Source organism: Bos javanicus, chromosome 5 (genome assembly GCF_032452875.1).
Source record: "Bos javanicus breed banteng chromosome 5, ARS-OSU_banteng_1.0, whole genome shotgun sequence".
NCBI classification, from domain to species: domain Eukaryota; kingdom Metazoa; phylum Chordata; class Mammalia; order Artiodactyla; family Bovidae; genus Bos; species Bos javanicus.
Window position 1 is genome coordinate 35027449 of NC_083872.1, and position 8377 is coordinate 35035825.

The window sequence follows — 8377 nt, forward strand, 5'->3', positions numbered from 1 at the left end:
AGTTCAAAACATTCCTCAGAATTGCCCCAACTGCAGGGGGAGGAAGCTGTAGTATTTATATACCAACTGCTAAGATGAGTTATTGGATGAGGACTGTTAGGATGGGTGTGGGAGTGTTGATCCCTTGGCACCTTGGCCTGCTGGAAGCAATGGCTGGTGCTTTCTGTGGTTCTGGGGTGAGGTGGGGAGTGGAGGAATGGAGTCCCCAAAGGCAGTTTCAGACACTGAGAGTAAAAGTTGGCTAGAACACAACAAAAGGCCGGAGCACTACAGAGTCTGCTCCAATTCCCTACAGTTGGGTAGAAACAGTTCTTACAACAGTGTGTGGTACCATGGTGCATTGTGCATATATTTATTTAATCTGATATTTTAATTCCATATCATTAATCTAATTTTTCCTTTTTATTCTTTTGTGTCTTCTAGGCAAGTTATTAAATATTGTTTGTTTATTTGTTTTTATAGTGGCTGGCTGTGTTTAGTGTCCAAGTATTATTTAACAGATGTTGCATCACACAATACTATCTGCTTGACTAAATGTACTAAGAGATATCATCCTGACTTTTGACATATAATACACTATAAAAGTTTCTATTTATTACTTCTTTTTTTATCTGTTGATATCCTAAATGTTTTCTGAATTCAGCTCTATTTAACTCTCTGGGGGATAACCATGGTTTTATTACCTTATATTTCTTTAGCGTTTTTCTTCCCATCACCAACTATTTATTAAAAACGTAATATGCAGTCATAATAAAAAGTCAAACTGAATAGAAGAGTATAATCATTACCTTCACTACAGTTCCCCATTACCATCAACCTTCAGAAGAGGCAGACATGCTTAATAATCTGGCTCTGACATTTACTATTTGTGTGACCTTGGACAAGGAATGTTGCCTGTCTGTGCCTCAATTTCCTCAGTTGCAAAACAGGAAAAATAAAGTTCTACACCTCACAGGCATGTTTAGACAATGTATAGATATAATCTAAGCAAAGGTTTTAGGATGAAAGCTAGCATGTAGTGTGTGTGTTTACATATTAGCTATTATTCTGTCTCTTTCCTACATATGTAAGCACACAGGTCAGTTTTTTCCTACACAAATGGAAAGCAATGTAACTTTTTGATTCTAACTTTGGCTTCTACATATACGTGCTTTGTTCTTTTTAACAATTGCATAACATTGGCAGAAAAATTGTTTTAGTTATCCATTATGAACCATTTCATAGTTTGACAATGTTTGTTACTACAAGGTGATTTCCTAAATAAATTGAAAAATGGGATTTTTGTACTATTATATATATTGCCTTTTTATCCTGCCAGATGGTCTGATGTTCAGAATTAGACACACATTTGGAATTTGTTCACTTTATTGTAACAGTCCATATTCCGCTGAATTCTGAAGGTTATTGCCTATGAATACTGGTGTCATAAGATATATAGACATATAATCTATTGTATTAATTAGGATTAGGTTTGTTTACAAGTGATAGTAATCAAATAAGTTAAATAAGAATATTTCTCTCTTATGTAAAAGTATATAAATACTATGTAAATAGTACTGTGGTGCATGTGTGGGTGCTAAGTCGCTTCAGTCATATTGGACTCTTTGCAGCCCTATGGACTATAGCCCGCCAGGCTCCTCTGTCCATGGGATTCTCCAGGCAAGAATACTGGAGTGGGATGCCATGCCCTCCTCCAGGGGATTTTTCCCATCCAGGTATCAAACCCACATTTCCTGTGACTCCTGCAGTGCAGGTGGATTCATTACCTGCTAAACCACTGGGGAAGCCCAAATGGTACTTTTGCTGCTGCTGCTGCTAAGTCGTTTCAGTCATGTCCGACTCTGTGGGACCCCATAGACGGCAGCCCACCAGGCTCCCCTGTCCCTGGGATTCTCCAGGCAAGAACACTGGAGTGGGTTGCCATTTCCTTCTCCAATGCATGAAAGTGAAAAGTGAAAGTGAAGTCACTCAGTCGTGTCTGACTTTCAGCGACCCCATGGACTGCAGTCCACCAGGCTCTTCCGTCCATGGGACTCTCCAGGCAAGAGTACTGGAGTGAGGTGCCATTGCCTTCTCTGAATGGTACCTTTAGAGTGGTGCAAAACACAACATGTGAAGTCCAAGAAGACTGCTCCAGTTCCAGGCATCACATCTGCATTCCAGCAGCAGGAAAGAGACAGGAATAAAGAAAGAGGGCGAAGGAGACATCAACTACATTTATTAAGGTGTGTATTAAAATACACATAAGATAAAATTTGCCATCTTAACCTTTTAAAGTGTATGGTTAGTTTAGTAGTGGCATTAAGTACATTCACATTGTTGTGGATGCATCATTACAATCTATATCCAGATTGGAACAAGGTTATGCTCAAAATCCTTAGAGCTAGGCTTTATCTATATCTATATCCAGATAACTTTTCCATCTTCCCAAACAGAAACTTGCTATTGGGCTGCCGTCTATGGGGTCACACAGAGTTGGACACGACTGAAGTGACTTAGTGGCAGCAGCAGCAATCTCTAAGTCATGTCCAACTCTTTGTGACCCCATGGATCATAGCAAGACAGGCTCCTCTCTCCTTCACTATCTCCCTGAGTTTGCTCAAATTCATGTTCTTTGAGTAGGTGATGCTGTCTAACAGTCTCATCCTCTGCCACCCCCTTCTCCTTTTGCCTTCAATCTTTCCCAGCATCAGGGTCTTTTCCATTGAGTTAGCTCTTTTCATCAGGTGGCCAAAACACTGGAGCTTCAGCTTCATCAGTCCTTCCAAAAAATATTCAGGGTTGATTTCCTTTGGGATTGACTAGTTTGATCACCTTGCAGTCCAAGGAACTCTCAAGAGTCTTTTCCAGAACCACAGTTTGAAAGCATCAATTTTGTGGTACTCAGCCTTCTTGGACCATAGTCCAACTCTCACATCCGTACATGACTACTGGAAAAACCATAGCTTTGATTATATGGACCTTTATGCAAAGTGATGTCTCTGCTTTTTAATATGCTGTATAGGTTTGTCATAGCTCCCTGGTGGCTCAGATGGTAAAGAATTTGCCAACAATGCAGAAGGTACAAGTTTGATCCCTGGGTCAGGAGGATCTGCTGCAGAAGGGAAGGGCTACTCATTCCGGTATTCTTGCCTGGAGAATTCCATGGACAGAGGAGCCTGGCAAGCTACAGTCCATGGGGTCACAAAGAGTTGGACACCACTGAAAGACTAACACACACAACACTTCCTAAAAGTGTCTTTTAATTTCATGGCTGCAGTCACCATCCATAGTGATTTTGGAGCCCAAGAAAAGAAAATCTGTCACTGCTTCCACTATCCCCCCTTCTATTAGCCATGAAGTGATGAGACTGGATGCCATGATCTTCGTTTTTTGAATGTTGAGTTTCAAGTCAGCTTTTTTACTCCCCTCTTTTACCCTCATCAAGAGAGTCTTTAGCTCTTTTTCACATTGCCATTTGGGTGGTATCATCTGCTATTTGAGATTGTTGAGATTTCTTCTGACAATCTTGATTCCAGCTTGGGATTCATCCAGCCCAGCATATCACTTGATGTACTCTGCATATAAATTAAATAAGCAAGGTGACAATATACAGCCTTGACTACTCCTCTCCCAATTTTGAACCAGTCAGCTGTTCTATATCTGGCTCTAACTGTTGCATCTTGATCTGTGTACAGGTTTCTCAGCAGGCAGGTAAGGTGGTCTGGTATTCCCATCTCTTCAAAAATTTTCCACAGTTTGTTGTGATCTACACAGTCAAAGGCTTTTGCATAGTCAATGACAAAGAAGTAGATGATTTTCTGGAATTCCTTTGCTCTCTCCATGATCTAACAAATGTTGGCAATTTGATCTCTGGTTCCTCTGCCTTTTCTAAACCCAGTTTCTACACCTGGAAGTTCTTGGCTCACACACTGCTGAAGCCTAGCTCTAAGGATTTTGAGCATAACCTTGTTCCAAGGCGGGGCAGTGGTAAAGAACTCACCTGCCAATGCAGGAGATGCAGGAGACACGGGTTCAATCCCTGGGTCAGGAAGATCCCCTGGAGATGAAAATGGCAACCCACTCCAATATTCTTGCCTGGAAAATTCCACAAAGAGAGGAGCCTGGTGGGCTATAGTCCATAGGGTCGCAAAGAGTCAGATATGATGGAGCACTCTGCTACTACTTGCTCGCGTGTGAAATGAGCACAGTTGTGCAGTAATTTGTACATTCTTTAGCATTGCCCTTCTGTGGGACTGGAATGAAAGCTGACCTTTTTCAGTCCTGTGGCCACTGCTGAATTTTCCAAATTCGCTGACATATTGAGTATAGCACTTTAACAGCATCATCTTTTAGGATTTGAAATAGCACCGCTGGAATTCCATCACCTCCACTAGCTTTGTTTGTAGTTGTGCTTCCTAAGGCCCAGTTGACTTCATACTCCAGCATGTCTGGCTCTAGGTAAGTGACCACACCACCATGGTTATCCAGGTCATTAAGACCTTTCTTGTACGATTCTGTGTATTCTTGCCACCTCTCCTGCTGATCTCTTCTGCTTCTCTTAGGTCCTTACTGTTTTTGTCCTTTATCATGCCCATGCCTGCATGAAATGTTCACTTGATATCTCCAATTTTATTCGGCAGATCTCTAGTCTTTCTCTTTCTATTGTTTTCCTCTATTTCTTTGCATTGTTCATTTTAAAAGTCCTTCTTATCTCTCCTTGCTATTCTCTGGAACTCTGCATTCATTGGGTATATTTTTCCCTTTTTCCCTTGCCTTTTGCTTCTCTTCTTTCCTCAGCTATTTGTAAAGCCTCCTCAGACAATTGCTTTGCCTTCTTGCATTTCTTTTTCTTTGAGATGGTTTTTCTCACTGCCTCCTGTACATCATTGTGAAGTATCATTCATAGTTCTTCAGAAACTCTGTGTACCAGATCTATTTCCTTAAATCTATCCATCACCTCCATTCTATACTCGTTATAAGGGATTTGATTTAACTCATACCAGAACTGCCTAGTGGTTTCGCCTACTTTCTTATCCCCTATTGAATTTTTCAATAAAGCTCATGATCTGAGCCACACACAGCTCCAGGTCTTGTTTTCACTGAGTATATATAGAAGTTCTCCATCTCAGCTGCAAAGAAGATAATCAGTCTGATTTTGATATTAACCATCTGGTGATGTACATGTATAGAGTCGTCTCTTCTGTTGTTGGAAAAGGGTGTTTGCTATTAACAGCATGTTCCCTTGGCTCTGTACCCATTGAAGAATAACTCCTCAGTCTCTCCTCTCCCCAGTGCCTGGAAACCACCATTCTATTTTCTGGCTCTATGAATTTGACTATGCTGTGTACCGTGTATGAGTGGAATCACACTGTAGTTGTCTTTTTGTGATTGGAATTTTTCATTTAACATAATGTGTTCTAGGTTCATCCGTGTTGTAGCATGTGTGCAAATTTCCTTCCTTGTTAAGGCTGAATAAAGTACTACGTTTTGTATATCCATTTATCCAACTTGTGTTGCTTCCACTTTTTGGCTATTGTCAAGAACGCTGCTAAGAAACATAGATGTCCAAATATCTCTTGGAGTCCTTTCTTTTAATTCTTTTAAGTATGTATCCATACGTGGAATTGGTATATCATGTGGTAACTCTATTTGTAACTTTTTGAGAAATTGTCATCCTGCTTTCTATAGCATCCTGCTTTCATTTTGCATTCCTACCAGTAGTGCACAAGGGTTCTAATTTCTCTGCATCCTCACCAACATTTGTTATTTTCAGGCGTTCTGATAATATCCACTGTAATGCACATGAAGTGATATCTCATGTGGTTTTTCTCTATCATCTCTCTAAAGATTCCTGATGTTGAGTATCTTTTCACGTACTTATTGGCCATTTGTATATCTTCTTTGGAGAGATGTCTACTTAACTCCTTTGTCCATTTTTCAATTGGATTGTTTTCTTCTTGCTGTTTGCCAGTTGTAAGAGTTCTTGATATATTTGGGGCATGAACCCCTTATCAGATACATAATTTGCAAATATTTTTTCCCACTCCACAGGCTGCTGTTTCACTCTGTTGATAGTATCATTTGATGCATAAAAGTATTCCATTTTGATATAAACTAATTTATTTGTTTCTTATTTTGTTGCTTGTGCTTTTATGTGGGGAATCATTACCAAATCCAATGTCATGAAGCTTTCCTTCTGTGTTTTCTTTGAAGAGTTTTATAATTTTGCTGTTATATTTAGGTCTTTGATCCATATTAGATTAGCTTTTGTAAATGTGTTAGGTAGGGTCCAGTTTCATTCTTTTGCATATAGATATCTAGTTTCCCCAACACCATTTGCTTAAAAGACTCCAGCTACCCTCTGCAGAAGGTAAACCTCAGTGGCTCAGAGGTTAAAGCGTCTGCCCGCAATGCGGGAGACCTGGATTCCACCTCTGGGTCGGGAAGATCCCCTGGAGGAGGAAATGGCAACCCACTCCAGTATTCTTGCCTGGAGAATCCCATGGATGGAGAAGCCTGGTGGGCTACAGTCCACGGGGTTGCAAAAAGTCAGACACGACTGAGCAACTTCATTTTCACTTTCACTTTCACCCTCTGCATAAAGTCTTGTAAACTGCCAGGTAGCACTTTCATGTACATCCCTCTGGCCAAAACTTAGCCAGAGCGTTATATTTAGCTTCAAGGACTGGCAAATGTAGTTGGTAAAAGCTATTTTGAAAAACAAAATTAAAAAACAGTCTTAAATCTTTTCCTTTTCTTCTTCTATCTTGAAAGAAAGAAAGAAAGTGAAGTCGCTCAGTCGTGTCCGACTGTTTCCGACCCCATGGACTGTAGCCTACCAGGCTCCTCTGTCCATGGGATTTTCCAGGCATTTGTGACCCCATGGACTGTAGCCTATCAGGCTCCTCTGTCTGTGGGATTTTCCAGGCAAGAGTACTGGAGTGGATTGCCATTTCCTTCTCTAGGGGATCTTCCCAAACCAGGGATTGAACCCGGGTCTCCTGCATTGTAGACAGACGCTTTACCATCTGAGCCACCAGGGAAGATCTGTAAAAATAGTGTTGTCTAGTGTACATCCAGGTATCTACATTAATTTTGATAGAACAGTTGCATTTTATGCAAGTATTGAAGGTCTGGTATAATATCCCAATAGGAATAAATATAAAATGAATGGTGGTGGTGGAGGTACTGTGGGCTAGAATACTATTTCAGAGCCTATAAATCTATTACAGTGATATTGATCTTGCAGCTGAGTCACCAGCATTTTTTCTCCATTATCCTTGCCCAGATACTAGACGGTTTTAAAGGTTAAAAATGTGTTGCTGCATTGAAGTGCCGCTGCATATAAGTGTCTCAGCATCACTTCTGATATTTTGCAGTGAGCCCTATTCCAAACAAACAATACTGCCTGTTGTGGAACTTGACTTCTTCAGAGCAATTTATCACATTTAACTTCTTCCAAAGCTATTAATATGGGAGAGAGTTTTCAAGCACCATTGTGGGCACATGTTTTCAGGCTATTAAAAACAATTTTACATTAGAATAATGGAAAGTGTTAATCTCAAAAATAATCACCAATGATTCCATTCCAAACTATACAAACGGGATGTTCATAAAGGATAGATAGGCATTTCTGTTTGAGCTGCTGTGGTGACAAGAACATGAAAAATATTTACTTGCTTACCAATTCTGAAATTACGTGATTTTTAATAATTGCACAATTCTTGGTATTTTAAAAACAATTCTCAAATTAACATCTAAAATGAGACTTTGTTAATACTTTTATTTTGCTACTAAATCTTTGTATAAAGTGGTTCCCTACTGTATCTAGTGTCTTGGTGAGGTGATGAAAGAAAAACAGATATGTAAAGTGTGTAATCACTAAGTTTAAACGTTTTATTTTATTTTTTTGTAACATAGCAATTTTATTTTTTAAATTTATTTACTTTAATTGGAGGCTAATTACTTTATAATATTGTAGTGGTTTTATTTTTTAAGGAAGACTATTTGCTCTAAAATACTGGGAGTGGAGGTGTGATGAGAAGGGGTTACAGATGAAACAAAACTGGCTATAGGTTGTAATTATTGAAATGATGGGTATCGGGAGTTTATTTTATTATTTTCTTTAGTGTACATTTGAAAGTTTCTGTGATGGAAAGTTAAAAGTAAATAAAGAAGGCTTGTTTTGTTAACATGAACTTATACCTAATTGGATTGATTTTCTCTGCCTTTATTTTTTAATCAGAAAAATAGAAAAATGTGGGGAGAGGCAGTGTAACATACATACCTTGGTCAGACGCATCTTTTGAAAGGGACAGGTATTGTTTATAAAATTAGCAACCCTGAAAAAAAATGAGATTTTCATTGGCTAATTCTAAACTTGAAGACTCAATAG

General features: G+C 39.3%; 1 non-coding gene across 1 annotated transcript; it reads right to left on the reverse strand.

Annotated features, from left to right (window-relative positions):
- Positions 1–6953: 6953 nt before the first annotated feature.
- TRNAC-ACA (transfer RNA cysteine (anticodon ACA)) lies at positions 6954–7025 on the reverse strand. Its single transcript has one exon. It is a non-coding gene; the product is annotated as a tRNA-Cys (tRNA).
- Between the last annotated feature and the right edge of the window lie 1352 nt (positions 7026–8377).